Genomic DNA, 18463 nt, shown 5'->3' on the forward strand with positions numbered 1-18463 from the left:
AAAAACTAGATAATACTAATTTTTTATTTTTAATACAATTTTAGGTTACTATAGGAATGCAATACATAAAATCAAAATTAACAAAATACTTAACTAGACACGTGCAACGCACGTGCATCTTGCTAGTGACTAAAAAAACCTCCATGTTAACACAATTAGCAATTAACCCCCTATGTCGCATTTTATTTAGTTCACTGCCCTCTAGTGGAAATAAATATGTTGACTAAATGGAAGTGACTACACTACCCTTCCTTCAACCACCCGCGTCCTCCGCTCTTCTCTTCCCCTCCACCGCCAACTTTTCCTTGCCAGTACCACACCAGTCGATTATTCTTTTGCAAATTCTAGAATTTTAGCAAGCCTAGCAAAATTACTAAACTCGAGTTAAAGCTCTAATCGCCACCAAAGCTAAAGCCCTAATCGCCGTCATTATCGGAGAGGAGGATAAAAAGCAGAAAAACAACGGGGAAGTTGGATCCGGAGGCATCAGGTACCTTGCATAATGGTGGGCTACTACCGGGAGACGCCAGAGCAGACGCCAAAAAAATGAAAAAAATAGTTTTTTCATGAATTTTTTTTCTCTAAAATTCTCAGTTTTCGATTGGGGCAGATATTTTATTGGATTTTCACGGGTTGTTGATGGATTTTGCAGAAGAATAATGAGTTAAAATCTTAGCTCCAAACCGAACCGAAATTCGATGGAGAAAATGTTGAAGTGGTGAGGCGAAGCGGAGGCTGAGGATATGGAGGGAGGTGGCCGGGGAGAGTGTTCGCCGGAAGGAGAGCGGCGGTCGGCTATGTCCAGTGTATTTTTGAAAAATTGCAAACCAGTCCCTGACTTAAGGAAGAAGATTACCTTCTTACCCTTCTCCGTCTGGAATTTATTCTTCTGATTGAACTTCATGTTCTTGAATTCCTTCTTTCCAGTTTTTCCTTTTATGAATAATCCTTCACCTTGTACCAGAAGACTGTCCATCGAGGTTTCTTTGCAATTCTTTTGCTCTAATTGCAGATTTCACTTCTTCAAGGAAATAGATTGCTTTCTTCCATACACCATGGCATCCTTAGTTCTCAAAACTTTTAAGAATTTCCGCTAACCACGTCACAAGAAAAATTTATCCTCATCGGTTTTAATCATCTTCTCAGTCGAAGATGTTTATTTTAGTCATAATTCTTCAACTAAGCTGTCTATTTTCAATCTAGGCTTCTATTATTAGTTTAACATCTCCAATTAATATATCGATTTTTAGATTATTTTCAGTCTAAGTTGTCCAACTAAAATGTCCGAAGGATTTTTAGCAAAATTCAAAATATTCGGGCTGACTATTAGCTATACAAAATATTTTTGAAGGAGTTTTAGCCATTTTTTTTTCTTATAATAAATAAAAACTTGGACCTAAAAATAAAACAAAGACCTATGACTCATCCAATCCCTAACATGGTAAAATACCGAGGGTTTTTTTTTTCCCGTTCCCCTAATGGTAATGGTATTTTTTTTAATCTTGTACCTCGGTGTTGTTTCCGAAGCTTCGATGTTGCATTTCTACAAGCCATTGTATCTCCATTCCTGTAGATTGCTGAATTACATTTTGTGCATGAACCTAAAAATAAAACAAAGACCTATGACTTATCCAATCCCTAACATGGTAAAATACCGAGGGTTTTTTTTTTTCCGCATTACCCTAATCCTAATGGTATTTTTTTAAATCTTGTACCTCGGTGTTGTTTCCGAAGCTTCGATGTTGCATTTCTACAAGCCACTCCATTCTTGTAGACTGTTGAATTACATTTTGTGCATGAATCATATATTTGTATTTTCTGTAATTGATTTCGAATCTTTTACTAGATTCATATATGAGAAACTATATGTATCAACTCTTCTACCTATAAATTAAATGCTACACATGGTTCTTTATATTGGGTGCGTTTGTACCGTTAATATAGATATAATCATATACACACACATGTGTATGTGTGCTTAGGGGGTGGTTACTTAATTAGAACAACGATTGAAATCCATCCAATATAAATAACCAGGTGTAGCATCTAACTGTCTTTCTTCTAGTGAGGGTTGGTATACTATAAGATCCTCAAATGTGGGTAAAAAAAATCAAAAACATAACATTATTTCATTTTTAACTTTAAATTAATCTCACAATGGTTGAGAAGATATATTTGTTTCCAAAGTAGGGCACTATCCAGATGGATTGTGGGGGAAATCATTGAATGCAAAACTAATTAAATTGGTTGGACAACAAACTCATAAATGTACAGCAGCAGTACTCTGCGGGGTCACAACTCGTCTCATTCACATCTCTAAGATATTTGCCAATACTCTTTTTTTTTTTTGGTCTCTTCACACTAAATCACATTTTTTGGCAACTTGCAAAAAAGCAACTACTGAAAATTTTGAACTACCACATTTTGCTTGCACATACAATTTAATTAAACTCTCATTCGAGAACTTGGTTAAATTGTTAATTAAACACAATTTCATGATATAGCAATATGTGTTGTATATCCTCGTTTGATATTAAGTTAAACCTCTATAGATAATTAATACATTCGGAATTGACAAAATTTTATTAATTTAGCGAAATATTAAATTATCGAACTAATAATTTAATAGGCTATCACCGAGTTGGGACCGAGAAAAATTACTATTTAGGCGAGGTTATTAATTTATCGAAGTTTCACCGAGTTAGTGGTCATTTACATCAGGTGGATTTGAACTGTAGATTTGATTAAATAACTACTTACTGAGCACACATACACATAAAAGAGTGTGTGATTATGTATAGATTTACAAATTCACCCGGTGTAAATAATCAGGTGTAGCATCTAATTTCTCCTCAAATATGGGCCAGAAACCCATCAAATATTCCATAACTTATACATTCACATGCTGCTATCAAATTAACACTTACAGTTAATTGATATCTTAACAGAACTATTAGTAGTCTGGTTTTTTCATTGTTAGGTAGCATAAATGTTAACCAGCTATATATATGTGTGTTTGATCCCAGCTTCAGTAATGTATCAGACAAAGGAAAAAAAAGATATCCTTAGAAATCAGCTGAAATTTTCATAGGCATAATATTATTATGATGTCTGAAATGCCACTTGTATCTCTTTCTTGTGTCCTAATTTTTTATTTATTTACAGCAATTGCAAATGACATGTCATTAGAAACATACATTGTTCATGTTGATTTACCACACAGCCAAATCTTATCTGATCAATCCCAAGACTACTTAGAAACCTGGTACACTTCTTTCTTGCCGACAACTTTAGCTTCGGAAACTGATCAAACACCACGATTGGTCTATTCCTACTGCAATGTGTTCTCCGGTTTCGCAGCCAAATTAACACGCGACGAAGCGAAAGTAATGCATAACAAAAACGGGTTCATATCCGCAAGGCGACAAGAAATATTTCCATTACACACAACACACTCACCTAATTTCCTCGGGCTACACCAAGATACAGGATTTTGGAACAATTCCAACTACGGCAGAGGTGTCATTATCGGCGTTTTGGACACCGGAATATTCCCCGACCATCCTTCGTTCGGCGACGAGGGGGTCCCTCCCCCTCCTGCGAAATGGAAAGGGGTGTGTGAATTCAACTTCACCGGCGCATGCAACAACAAGCTCATTGGAGCAAGACATTTCCGGAACGGCGACGGGACCCCCCTTGATTCCAACGGCCACGGGACCCACACCGCCGGCACCGCTGCCGGCAACTTTGTTGGAGGCGCCAATATCTTCGGCATGGCCAACGGCACTGCTGCCGGCATAGCCCCCCTGGCCCACATAGCCGCCTACAAAGTCTGCTCCTCCTCCGGCCGCTCGGAGAGCGACATACTGGCGGCGATGGACATTGCCATTGAGGATGGTGTGGACGTGCTCTCCGTCTCGCTAGGTGGGCCGTCCAGGCCGTTCCACAACGACAACATCGCCGTCGGCGCTTTCGCTGCGACGGAGCGCGGCATCTTGGTGAGCATCTCCGCAGGGAACAACGGGCCCGCCAGCGCCACACTGTCGAATGAGGCCCCGTGGATGCTCACTGTCGGCGCCAGCACGACGGACCGGAAACTAACGGCCACAGCCGTGCTGGGAAATGCACTAGAGCTCTGATACGATATATTATTTAGTTTATTATTTAATTATTGGTTTAGTTAATATTTAATTATTAATTAATTAGAATAGTATATTTAGGATATAGATATAGCCGTGTGTTTAGTGATAGGAGGATTATTAAGTATTTTATTAGTTTAGGTAATTATCTTTCCTAGTTAGATTAGGATTCTAGGGTTTTATTCTCTTTAAATAGTCGTATTGTGCTATGGTTTTATTATGAAGAGAAATAATAAACAAGAGTTTTCTTACGTTTAGTAAAGAAATCTTATGATACTCGAGAGATCGCATCAATTGGTATCAGAGCGAAGTTGCGATTAACACCAACGCTTCGTTAGCAAGGCAGCGATTATATCAAAGCTAAGCTGGAGCAAAGTTGAGATCACATCAAAACTTTGTGAAAATCATGATGTCAGAAACAAGACGGTTGGAGCGATTGGAGAAATCCGTGGAGAAATTGCGGATTAATTTTCAGAAATTGCTCGAACAAAGTCAAGGACGACGTCAACGCCATCATCGCCACCCATCACCGCCAACGCCACCGCCGCCATCACTGCCGCCGTTGCCGAGCCTATCGCCGGAGGGAGAGGAAGAAGACGACGATGATTTTTTCGAAGAACCCCAATTTTTGGTGAGTTCGCCGAAAGAAGAATTATCGGATTCAGTTGAAGTAATTTGGGATGAATACGAGAAATTAACCAATGAGGAGATTGAAGAATCACTCGTCTTAAGTGAGATAATTTGGAACGGGCACGAGAAGTTAAGTAGCGAGGAGGACAAAGAATTAAAAAATATAGTGGAAGGATGCCACGACTTCCCGGAGAAAGGAAACGAAGAAGTGCTTGTGATTGTGAGTGAGCCAGATTCTATAAAGACAGTCGAAGAAAAAGTTACGGTGAATCTAAGGAAGACGAAACTTGAAAAGACAATTGAGACGAAGGTTGATTTATCGGGTAAGATATTGAGAAATTTCGTTCGGGCAGATGGACTCATATTTGGAAAAGAGCTCGATTTTTCATCATGCTTTTCGGAATCAATCGGGAAGCAATTTGATGAAGTCAAACATAGGTGGAAACGCAAAGGAGAGGAACCAAATTGACTCGAACCTTGAGGACAAGGTTCATTTCAAGAGGGGTGGTTTGATACGATATATTATTTAGTTTATTATTTAATTATTGGTTTAGTTAATATTTAATTATTAATTAATTAGAATAGTATATTTAGGATATAGATATAGCCGTGTGTTTAGTGATAGGAGGATTATTAAGTATTTTATTAGTTTAGGTAATTATCTTTCCTAGTTAGATTAGGATTCTAGGGTTTTATTCTCTTTAAATAGTCGTATTGTGCTAGGGTTTTGATAATGAAGAGAAATAATAAAGAAGAGTTTTCTTACGTTTAGTAAAGAAATCTTATGATACTCGAGAGATCGCATCAAGCTCGCCGGGGAATCGGCTTTCCAGCCGAAGCATTTTCCGGCGACACAGCTTCCTCTAGTTTTCCCTGGACCGAATACGAGTGACTTCGACTCACGCCATTGTGGCGAGAGCTCATTGATCAACAAGGGTGTGAAAGGAAAAATCGTAATATGTGAAGTGGGCGGGGGGACTACTTCCCGCCGGAAAGGACATGCGGTGAAAGGCGCCGGTGGGGCCGGCATGATTATTGTCAACACGAGGGGATATGGCTACAACACATTATAGATGCTCATGTTCTCCCCGCCACAAATATCAACTATGAGGATGGAATCAAAATTGTGGCTTACTTAAACTCGTCTACTTCTCCAACAGCGTCGATTGTGTTCAAAGGAACAATAATCGGGGACAATACATCTCCGATTGTGGCTTGGTTTTCATCCAGAGGCCCCAGCACATCAAGCCCCGGAATTCTCAAGCCCGATATCATAGGCCCCGGTGTCAACATTCTAGCGGCATAATTCCGTCGAAAACAACACAAACACGAAAAGCAACTTCAACATGATATCGGGTACGTCAATGTAGTGCCCGCATCTCAGTGTGGTTGCAGCACTGCTCAAAAGCGTGCATCCTGATTGGTCGCCAGCAGCAATAAAGTCCGCAATCATGACCACGGCCGACCAGACGAATCTCGGAAACCAACCGATCCTCGATCAGAGTCATCTCGCGGCTGATGTATACTCGACCGGTGCGGGACATGTGAATCCTGCCAGAGCGAACGATCCAGGGCTCGTGTACGATATCGAACCTCAAGATTACGTGCATTACCGTTGCGGTTTAAATTACACGCATAGATAAATTTTCATCATTCTACAGCGTAAGGTGAATTGCTCGGCCGAATCGAGAATCTCGGAGGGGCAACTTAACTACCCCTCATTTTCCGTTAGGTCTAATGAATCAGCTGATCAGATGTACACGAGGACAGTGACTAATGTTGGGGAGGCTGGTTCGAGTTACAATGTTGAGGTTGTCGCACCGCAAGGCATCGATGTTATTGTCGAGCCCCGGACACTTCATTTCACTGAAGTGAACCAGAAATTGAGGTACAAAATTAAGTTTAGAAGATCAGCAAATACTGGCAACACCTCTGTATTATCTCATGGATACGTTTTATGGAAATCGGCTAAGCATTCGGTTAGGAGTCCAATTGCTGTTACTTAGTCGGATATTTAAGGTAATGTTAGGGCTAAAATAGTAGTGATGTAATAATCGAGTTTCTTGGGTTTTGTACTTGTGTTTGTATGGAGAGTTTGGAGTTAAAGATTTGGAATTCATATTATCAAATTCTACAATATATTTCAAATCTCAATTCTTACTTTGACAAGTCTTTTATCGTTAGCACATTACATCATTATGGGATATTTATTTATACAGGGGTTTAGACAAAAAATTATTTCATAAAAGGGCGAATGGCAAAGAGGCTCATCACATGGAACTTAAATGCATTTTAGTCCATAAAAAAAAACAGTCTTTCAATTAAACCCATCTCCATGTCTTTAGTTTAATATACCCTCAGTAATATAATTCTTATCAATTCCACCAATTATGCTCTAACTTCCTTAATATTACACATTGACCCCGGATTTAAACAAATATATCACATTAACCCCCAAAACTTTTTTTTTTTCAGAAAATAATTTTTTTCCTAAAATGTTTTTTTTCCGGCCATATTCCGGCGTTGACTTTTTTTTTTTATTTTTTTTTTTGAAAACTTTTTTTTTCCTAAAATTTTTTTCCGGCCGGCCAACCACCGTTGACCGCCGGTCTCCGGCGTTGACTTTTTTTTTTAATTTTTTTTTCTTAGAAAAAAAAATATTTTAATTAATATTACTGTTTTGCCTACTAAATTACTGTCTCAGACAGTAATATTACTGTTTGGGACAGTAATATTATGAATATTATTTTCCCGAACAGTAATATTATTAATATTATTTGTCTAAGACAGTTAAATTATTGTTGGAGACAGTTAAATTACTGTTGGAGACAGTAATTTAGCATCCAAGGCAGTAATATTAATTAAAAAAAAAAAAAAAAGAAAAAAAAAAGTCAATGAACAGTTAAATTACTGTCTCCGACAGTTAAATAACTGCTGGAGACAGTAATTTAGCAACGAATACAGTAATATTAATTAAAAATATTTTTTAAGAATAAAAAAGTTAATTAACGGTTAAATTACTGTCTCCAACAGTTAAATAATTGCTGGAGACAGTAATTTAGCACGAATACAGTAATATTAATTAAAATATTTTTGAAGGAAAAAAAAAAGTCAATTAACAGTTAAATTACTGTCTCCGACAGTTAAATAACTGCCGGAGACAGTAATTTAGCAGCCAAGACAGTAATATTAATTAAAATATTTCTTTTAAGAAAAAACAAAATTATAAAAATAAAAAAAAAATTAAAAAAAGTCAACGCCGGAGACCCGGCGGTCAACGGCAGTTGACTGGCCGGAAAACAATTTCAGGAAAAAAAAAGGTTTTTCAAAAAAAAAATAATAATAAAATAAAAAAGTCAACGCCGGAGACCGGCGGTCAACGGCGGCGGCCGGCGGTCTCCGGTGGTGGCGGGTCAAAATTGGGGTCAAAATTGAAATTAGGGTTAAAATTGGTTAATTGATGAAATTGGGCTAAATTGGAGTGTAAATCATAAAATTGGAGTTGAATTGGGTTTCAATGAATTGGTGGTAATTTTGGTATATATAAAAGGATTTTCCTTATTTGCAAATAAATTTGAATGGGCTGGATTTATTTAAAAGACAAAAAAGTTGGATGTCCCTCTTTTAATTAAGTGCCCTTGTCATGGGCCTATTTGCCATTATCCATTTATAAAAAATCCTGATATTATTTGAAGGTGTGTAAAAGAATAAAATATTCCCCTCACATTTTAATATGCTCTAATTTCATCATTTAATTTAATTTAATCTCAATTTGACCCCAAAATTCACAAATTATTCAATTTTGACTCAAAACTCAATTTTGAGTACAATTTCACCCGTTGCCGCCGTTGACCACCAGTCTCGACCGTTGACTTTTTTTTCTCCTTCTTTCTACATCTGTTTCAGGCGTTGACCGTCAGTCTCCGGCGTTGACTTTTTCGAAAAAAATTTCTTCAACATCTTTTTGCCCAGTTTAAACAGTAACATTGTTGTGGTTGACCGTCATATGAAGTACTATATTACTGTTTAACACAGTAATATAGTTAAGACAACAAAACTATTATTGTGTAATAGAGGAATATTAATATGTTGACCATTCAACAAAGGCAAATATAATAAAAAAAAGTCAAAATAATTAATATTGATGTGGTTGACAGTAATATTACCGTCATCCACAGTAATATTACTGTAACGACAGTAATATTACCGTCAATCAAAGTAATATTACTGTGTTTATAGTAATATTACAATAGTAGACAGTAATATTATTACGTTAATCAGTCAACAAATCAAACAAAACAAAAAGGCCAAAATAAATAATATTGATGTGGTTGAGAGTAATACTATTGTGTTTACAGTAATGTAGACTTGTGAGCAAATAAAAAAAAATAAAAAATATAATAAGTTTGTTGTGGTTGACAGTTTTTGTACTGTCGACGACATTACAATTACGTTCATCGATAGTATAATTAGTAGAAACTACAGTTTGCATAGGGTTTGTCCCAAACACCTCCATGAACTACAAAATGTAACAAAATGGCCCCTATCTTTTATGGTCAATGTTTGACAAACTAACACTGTTAGTTTTTCTGGGCAATTATTTAATGGGGCTATTAGTGAGAACCCCCTCTAACATTATTTTAATAAGGATGGGTCCAGCTCAATTTCCTTTATTAGTGAGAAATTTATTATTTTTTTATTCTCAAATTTATCCTCCGACTATTCACTACCATTATCCACTAGTTTGATGCATTTTTTATTTTTTATATTTTAATTTTATTTATTTTTTATTTATTTCTTCTTTAAAAAATAATATTTTAACAAAACTATATATTTTTTAATTTTTTAATATTATCCTTAAATATTCCTTTTCTATATTATTTTAGTTTTTAGTTAAAACAACTATATGCCAATAAGACAACTATTATTAAAACGACTCTTATTAAAACAATAATACATTAGTTTCACAATTTATTAAATTAATTATATATTATATTATTTCCATTGTAAGATTAACTAATTATTTCAAAACATCTCCAAACAACTATTTGTTAAATCAACTATTTATTCAAACCAACTAAAAAGTAATGAAAATAATAATATTGTTGTGCAAAAACAACTATATTACTATATGAAAACAACTATATTGAATCAATTACAAATTATTGAAATCCACAAAAACAAAAGCAAAAAAACACACCAAAATTCCAACAAAAACGATTATTATTGAAACCAACTACAACCGTAACGAAAACAACTATATCCTTTTGAGTAACACGAACACAATTTCAACAAACGAGCCTCCCAAACAATACCTCCTCCTCGAGGTCAATCTATTCCATTACAGCGGTGGTGGAGGCGGTCTTCCGACGAGGATTGCAGGTATGCTTCCAAAAATAGAAAGAACAAAAAAAAAAAAAAAAACACCAGCAGATCTGCTCATCCCTCGGAAAGGAAGAGGGAAGACCGGAAAGGCCGCCGTCCGTCCTAGATTCGGCGGCGTCGCCTTGTCGTTGTCGAGACCTGGAGCCGGCTTCGTCCTCTTCTTGCCCCCACCCGTCGGATTCCTAATTCGAGAAAGAAGAGAAGGGGGTCTTCCTCGTCGTTGTTGAGATGTAGCGCCGCCTTCATCACCTTCACCGCCGCCGCCATCACAACCGATACTACTGAGTTTCGGTTCCAGAAAAAGAAGAGAAGAGGTGATGGGGATTTGAGAACGGCGGTTTGTTGCAGACAATACGGCTAGGGTTTGTAAATATAAGATTTGGAAAATTAATGATAATATAGGTATAACACTTAATAATTGTATTAATATTAATTTAATTAAATAATTAAGGGGGTTCTCACTAATAATGAAAAGGAGGTTATATCCACCTTGATATATGTAAATGAATTGGGGGTTTTGCACTAATTATCCCTTACTTAATTACCCTTAAATGTATTTCATTTAAAAAGTTGGACTAGTCAATTCTTTCTTCTTCTCTTCTTCAACATGTCAATGGTATCTCTGAGTTAACGTGAATGGGCACGCTTCTTCCCACCTGAAATAAACCCAAAACTCCGACGGTTCCATCACACGTTGGTCGGAATACTTCCCACAATCACCGCCTCTTCCGATCCCAAATCTCCAGTCCCCAGCAAACACATTCCCACCAACGAAGATTCATCCTCCCAAATCCCAAATTGCCGGAATTTTCCCCCGCTCCGGCATCCAAACTGCCCCTCGTCGTTTACTATCACAGGGGAGTATTCATCCTTGTATCTCCCATCGACGGAATTTTTCCCCGCTCCGTCATCCAAACTCCCCCTCATCGTTTACTATCACAGCGCACGGGAGGATTCCTCCTAGGCAGCGCTCACAAAATCATGTTCCACGCCTTCTGTTACCTTCTCAAATGGCCGACGAAATCCCTACATTGGCTGTCTCCGTCGATAACCACCACCGACGAGTGGCTAACCAATAACGCTGATTTCTGCAATTATTTTCTGACGGGGTCCAACACCAACATAAATACCGCGTACCAAAGTTTGCAAGAGAGAGGATAAGAAATATTGATTAACTGATATGGGGTACTCTGGAGGCAAAGTTTTACAATTTTTTTATATGTTTTTTGGTTTAATTTAGTGTATTTAGTGGTAAAATATGAGTTAAATAATTAATTTATTGTGTAATTAAATTATGTATATTTATAAATAATTATTATAAGAACATGTGTGGGTATATACAAGAACGTGTATGTATATAATATACCGAGAGAGAGATACAGTCTGTATCATACAAATATAGCATATTGAAGGTAAAAAGGTCAAAAAATGTTGCAGCTACAAAAGTAATTTAAAAAAGGACAAAGTCAACTCGCCACATCATCATACGCAAACGGATTTGAAACGGAGGGGCCATTTTGGTACGTTTTGTAGTTCAATTGGGTGTTCTTGACAATACACATAGTTCAAGGGTGCAAACTGTACTTTCCCCTAAAGAGAAGATAAAATTTTAAGGGGAAATAGATAAAGAGGTTATTTGAGAAAACCTCCTCATATGCCCTTTACAGTTAGTGTAGGCCCAAAAAAAATTCTCCTTTTTGAGATAATTCGCAAGTTTTATTTATCAGCCTTTTTTATTACGATCTCTCTAGAATACCCTTATATATTGCCTTGTATGAATTTATGTTTTACTTTTTCTATTTGACAAAAACCAATTATTTAATATTAAATTAAATCATAATAATTCAATTGCACGCTATCCCTATCACACGATCTCAATTTTTTTTAGTTTTCATTTCTTCTTCTCTATTCACGGCTCCACCCTCTCTTTTTTCTTCCACTGCCGCATTTGTCTCTTCTCTCCACCACCGTCGTAACCCCTCCTTCCCCTCTCTGTCCACCGCTCGCCCATGATCTCTCCACCGCTCGCCCACGATCCCTCGTTTCAATTTCCCTGTCTCCGCCCCTCGCCCTCGTTGCCGAACTGGTGCGCCATCACTTTATCACTGTTTCGGTCAAACCACTGCCTGGAAATCTATGACTACCGCAATGGGCTCTCCGCCTCCCAAAAACCCCACTACCATTGCCGCCGCCGTGGACGTCTCAGATCCAAACGAGAAATTGCCGCCGATGACGACTCAGACCAAACTTCTGCTATAGATTCTTCCCTGATGGCGTATGGTAATTGTCACATATCAATCTAAAAAATTAGATGCGTGTAAATGTTGAATAATTTGTTGAATTAATTAAGTGGGGGATGGTAATATTCTTCGGGTGAACTTTTGGGTTGCTTTGTCATTTAAAAATAAAAAATTGTAGTGAATGTCCGTCAAATTGAAGAAGGATATTCAACCATGTTCTCACATAATTACTCCTATGAGTTGATTTAATATGTTATTCTTTAGGTGTTTTATAATAGTGGATTTCGATAAGACTAGTGGATCTCAAGTTATTATTTTTGCTTATAAAAAAACGAGTGTTTGCGTAACGGTAAATGCGTGCAAAATAGTTGTTTTTGTTACATTTTACAGTTGTTTTTTTTTCTATTTTTGTAATAAATTTTGTTATTTTTTAAATTATTTTTGAAGTGGATTATGCTAATATTTTAGTGGATTTCGATATTTTTATAGTGGTTTTGATGAAATTGTAGTGAATTTCGAATTCTTGATTTGGAGAACGATTTTTTTTTTATGAATTAAATTTAATGTTGTTGTCTTCTTTTTAAGTTGTTGTTTTCTTTCTCTTTGGATCAAGTTCTAGCACAAAAGGAGTGATGGCAGCAAGTAGGACGAGGTTGGGTGATGCTCGGATAACTGTACTATTGTATGCGATAGCGGTGTTTATTAAAGGTGATTTTTTGTAGTGGTTTTATGTAAGTTTTTAGTGGATTTCGATAAAAAAAAATGAGTGGATTTTCTCCTTGTAAATTTTATTTTTTGTAGTGAGTAGTTATATTTTTTTTTGTGGCTTTTAATGAGCTTGTAGTGGATTTGAGGTTTTTTGTTTTCAAAATATTTTTTTGAATGAATTTAATTGACACTTTGTCTTCTTTTTCTTTGTTTTAGGTTTTCGAGCAGGCGTGGCGATGGCGATGGCAACGAGGGTGACTAGGTTAGGTGATGCTCGGATAATTATACTATTGCTAGTGGTGGCGGCATTTGTTGGCTCCTTTTTTATAAATAAAACAAAGTAATAGTAGTAGTTTTGTTAATTTAATAGTGCATTACGTTAATTTGATATTGTATTTCATATACATCATAATAAACAATGGTTTATGTGTTAGAATAGTAGACTAAAAGTCTCGCTTTTAGCTACATAATTTTATTACTGAATTAATAAAATAGTTTATTATCATTTTATGAGAATCTGCACTAGGGTATTCAATGCATTTAATTGATTGTTTGTCAATTAATTAAAAGCATAAGTCTAATATTCTAATAGTATTCGAGATGGTGTGCTACGGCGCACAGAAAGATCATTTCGAAAGTTCGTTTAGAATATAAAGATAAACATTCACAATCTAGATGGAAATGGACTAACCATTGGTAAAAGATTGTAGCACAATATTTAAGTGATTGGTCTTAATCACAGTAAACAGAGAGTAACTTTGTAGTTATTGTTTTGACTTATTGTGCTAGCACACCCGGCATGTGTTGAACCGGACAAAGTGAAATAATTGTTTCATCACTGTTCAAAATGAAACAGTATTATTTCTAGTTGACAGTAAACTACTTACTCTCTTAATCCCTAGATAATTAACGTACATATTTAATTGATGATCTGTACTTTGATGTCACAATGAGAGAGATTCCTATATTGAGTCAAATGGACAGCAGCTTTTACGAAGATTGAAGGCTTGACGTGGATCTTCGTTCGTGCGCCGAAGATAGAAACGAATCTGCTCGCGAAAACTGTTAGAGTAGGTGACCAACAAGCCAACATGTGGCTGTGGTCTTTCGTATTTATTATTGTAATAAAACGAACCTTTATTCGTATTAATGATAAAACACCTTGGCATTCTATATCTTTGTCCCTTTGTCACAAGCATAGATATAGTCCTTACAGTTATTACAAGTACTAGTAATTGATCGTTAGGATCGTGAGATATTTACTTAAGTATTATAACTGTTAAACGTGTTCCTAGTCGAAGGGTTACGCCACTAATGAGGATATCGGCCTTTCCCATTAAGACTAGCACTTAGTGTATGTGTACTGCATCTCATCAGTAAACGGTATTGTGATATCGGCATGCATAAGTGGGTGCTCGTAAGTTGACGAGTTCACTGAACTCCCTCACCCTAGAAATCTCTAAGTGGTTCCCAATAATCGAGTAGAGATATCTATGGTATAGTTGTACACCATTAGTCCTTATGACCTAGACATCACCGTGACTTCACTAGAGGACCAGCTGTATCGTGACCTGTCCCTGAGTTCCACCGAGGACCATCCCAAGGGCCAGTGTTCGTGCAGTCCGAAATCTAGTGGGAGGTCTGTGCATTGTAGTCGGGGATTCGATCGCTAGAATAGTCTTGGATGTCCTGTGTGTTCTGAAAGTTTGTAATCATTCTAAGTCTCTGGCCAGAGCTGACTAAGTGATGATTAGAGAATTCGATTCTCTAAGTCATGCACGTGACGATTACAACACTTGGAACGATCGCACCGTCATTGAACATATAAAGAGGTCTCGATGAACCAATGCCTCTAGTTCAATCGGGACATATGAATCGAAGGGACCGTACTGTACGTTAACTATATCTGAAGGTTCTTGCAGGCACTTCATTTGTATCTAGGGAATCATGACGCGTAGTTGCTAGACGCCAATCTTGATTCGTTGGGTGATTAAGGTGAAACGAGCTTCATCTTAATCGTAACTCTAAGGGACGAGTTTTGACCACAAAGAGTTGTGGGCCCACGGCTAGCTTACACCTGAACCATCGAGGGTCACACTGCTCGTGCACATGAGATCTTTGAATAAACGGTCAGAGATAAAATAGTTTATCTTTGCATAATTGGAAGTCAATACGATTGAGTCCAACATTCGTAATTTGGAATTACGAATGAGAATAAGAAAAGGAAAAGAATAGGCGAACGTTGTAGTGGACTTTCTAAATCGGGAGGTTTCCAAATTTAGAAAGTGCACTGAACTAGGGTTTCCACTTTTAGAAAGTTGGAAAATGAGAATTGACACTCGTAATGACGAGGACTTTATAATGATTCCGAAAATGTAATCGTTGCAATTTTTCGGTCATTGGATTGAGAGAAACGAGCAAGTGAAAGTACTAGCGAACTTAAGCTGTTGGGCCCGGTCCAACTTAAGCCCGCTAGGGTTTTATGCAAGACACTATAAATACAAGATTTATTGGTCTTGCACACAACAAGTAAAAACCCTAACCCTAGCAGCCGTTCTCCCTCTCTCTCTCGCCCTCTCTCCCGCGGCCGTCACCGGCGCTGTCGCCGGAACTTCACCGGAATCGGCCGTTCGTCGGCCGATTGTTTCGGTAGTTTCTTTCCTTCTCTTTTTCTTCCGTTTTTCTAACTATTACGTGTCTAGTGCCACGTGTTTAGTAGATCAAAGTATACGAGGTGAAATCCGAGAGGAGGAAGATCGAAGATCGAAGAATCGAGGAGCAGCGCACGAGCCGAAGCCGCACGCTACCCCACGCGCCGCCCCGGAAGACCGCGCGTGAGATTCACGCGCCGCCGTGGCTGTCTCACCGCTGCTGCTGCTGCACTGTTGCTGCCCCGATTGTACGGATTGGTTTCCGTAGCAATCTCGACTTGCTTAGCGCTCCTACCTCACGCTTCAAGAGGTAAACACACGAACTCGAAGTTCTTGTTTCGTTTACGTTTAAACACTATATATTCATGTTTACTTTCGTATGATTTTATGTGATTATGTGTAATCGTTTTAAATCATTGCGAGCATGTTATTTGGTTTAAACGCGAACATGTTAATTGATTTAAATTCGGTTAAATTAATTAGCATATATGTTGTTATTTAATTTCGCTGGAAGCGCAAAGGTACGCAATTAATTGATTAATATTATCGGGCATGTGCTTATGTGTTTTAAACTCGTTTAATTCGCATAAAATTTTTGTTTTCCGTTGCGTACGCGTGCCCGAAACCCAACAGTGGTATCAGCGCTCGTTGCACAATTAATTGCGTTCATATTAATATGCTATGATTTTATGCATGTTCGATTTATTATAGTAGTGATTGTATTATGTAATTGGGAGTTTTCGTAAGTTTAAAATATTTTTGAAATATTGTTTAGAATTTTTCCAGCTTTAAAATTGTTTAAAATTGGAAAATCGGATCTGAAATTATTTTTAAAACGTCGGTTTTTAATTATTTGGATCGAACCGGTCGAACCGGCCGGTTCGATGGTTATGCACGATCCAATCGACCGAATCCAAGTGGATTCGGGTCGGTCAGACCGGTTCTCGGTCCGACTGACCCGGCCCACTGATTTGGGTCAATTGGACCGGGCAGAACCGGACCGCTTCGGTCCGAACCGGTCAGACCGGTCGGCCTAACCGGTTCACTGAAAATAAAAAAAAAAAAAAATTTATTTCAGATTTCTAAAATTAAACTTAAAACAAATTGATTTTAATTTTTGGAAAATTATTTTCAATTAATCCCAATTATATAATTGGATCGACAATCATCTATTTTAGTAAATAGGTGTTAGATTAATTAATTAATTTAAATTGTTAAATTGATTTCAATTAATAGAACACATTCATAATTTTGATTATGATTCAACTTAATTAGTAGTACCTCAACATTATTTGAATGATTTTTGCTAGTTGAGGTTCTATAATTATTTTGAGAAACTCGATAATTAATTAATGTAATTAATTATGAAATTAGGTCGTATGTTCCTCTTAGGACAATATGCGCTTCCATATACCTTTAGAGAACATAGATGTAGGAATCACATAGACCAATCCAAAACCTTCTGATGAGATAAAATATTTTAATAAAAATCCCTCATTCTTAATTTAATTAAGAATCATTTCAAGCTATAAAGAAAAACCCAATCTGTTGAGTTATTTCTTTCCTTCTGCCAACGGTTGGATTATGTGTAGCCCTTTACTATAGTGCAGTAAGCCGTGTTAGCGGGGAGTGCTATGGTAGAGTAAGCTGTAATTCAATTGACATAGCGATGAAGGTAGCCATAGAAAAGGGTTATGTTGAATTAACGTGGTCGGCTAGATTAACTAGGGACTGCATTAGTTTGGCATAATCAAGTTCTATGAGCATCTTTGATTGGTAGGTTAGACTTGACACACAACGATTTTGATATTCGCGAGATTAACTTAGGTCATTATCAAGTGTGAGGAAAATTAATTTAGGGTCATATTTTGGATATGATTGATTGTGATCTACCTTTGGGCAAATATGATCGGGCTAGATTAACTACGGGTTATATTTGTCTATTGGACCTAAAGCCCATTAAGAAAAATCAGTTTTCTCGTTTGTCTACTAGAGGGAAGTGGAACTCGATAAAATTAGTGGGAGAACAATTAAATAACATAAGTCCAAACATTTAATTGTAACAATCATTTAACGCGAATCTCTAATAATCCTCTTCTCTATATGTCTCAGATAATCATGTCTAAGAATCCCATAATGTCAATCCTCGACAATAAACTCAATGGCCCTAATTACCTAGATTGGTTGCGTAGTCTTAAGCTTGTACTAACCGTTGAGGGGCGTCTCTATGTTTTGAACGAGAGACTTCCCGCCACTATACCTGACACAGCGACTGATGCTGAGAAGGAAACTTATGAAGTTTGGAAGATAGATGACACTCATGCTAGGTGCTATATGATAGCCGCCATGGAGCCCGCGCTTGCGAGGAAATATGAGTCTCACTTGCATGCTTTCGATATAAAGGCTCATCTCGATAGCATGTATAGTGAGAATATTAGGGCATCGAGGTACGCTGCTACAAAGGAGTTGATCACGGCAAGACTGCGCGAAGGGACTTCGGTCCACGAGCACTGTCTCAAAATGATCACTCTCCTTGAAAAGCTAGTGAATCTTGATGTCACCCTCCCGGCCGAGCTCTCGTTGGATTTGATCCTGTTATCTCTCCCTAGTTCCTATGAATCGTTCATAGTGAACTTCAACATGAACAAACTAGATCCTCCCTTGGATGAGTTAATGAACATGTTGGTCAGCTTCGAGTCCACCATTAAGA

The 18463-nt window shown here is 37.3% G+C and overlaps 1 long non-coding RNA gene and 1 pseudogene across 2 annotated transcripts; both read left to right on the top strand.

Moving 5' to 3' along the window:
• Positions 1–2889: 2889 nt before the first annotated feature.
• Positions 2890–6936, top strand: LOC105972172 (subtilisin-like protease; annotated as a pseudogene). The gene is made up of 2 exons (XR_016031406.1): positions 2890–4155; positions 5568–6936. The product of XR_016031406.1 is annotated as a subtilisin-like protease (transcript).
• Positions 6937–12003: 5067 nt separating this feature from the next.
• On the top strand, positions 12004–13533 carry LOC148770570 (uncharacterized). The gene is made up of 3 exons (XR_016031407.1): positions 12004–12434; positions 13008–13102; positions 13319–13533. It is a non-coding gene; the product is annotated as an uncharacterized LOC148770570 (long non-coding RNA).
• The last annotated feature ends 4930 nt before the right edge of the window (positions 13534–18463 follow it).

Source organism: Erythranthe guttata, chromosome 5 (assembly GCF_056151865.1).
Source record: "Erythranthe guttata isolate IM_541 chromosome 5, IM_541, whole genome shotgun sequence".
Classification (NCBI taxonomy): domain Eukaryota; kingdom Viridiplantae; phylum Streptophyta; class Magnoliopsida; order Lamiales; family Phrymaceae; genus Erythranthe; species Erythranthe guttata.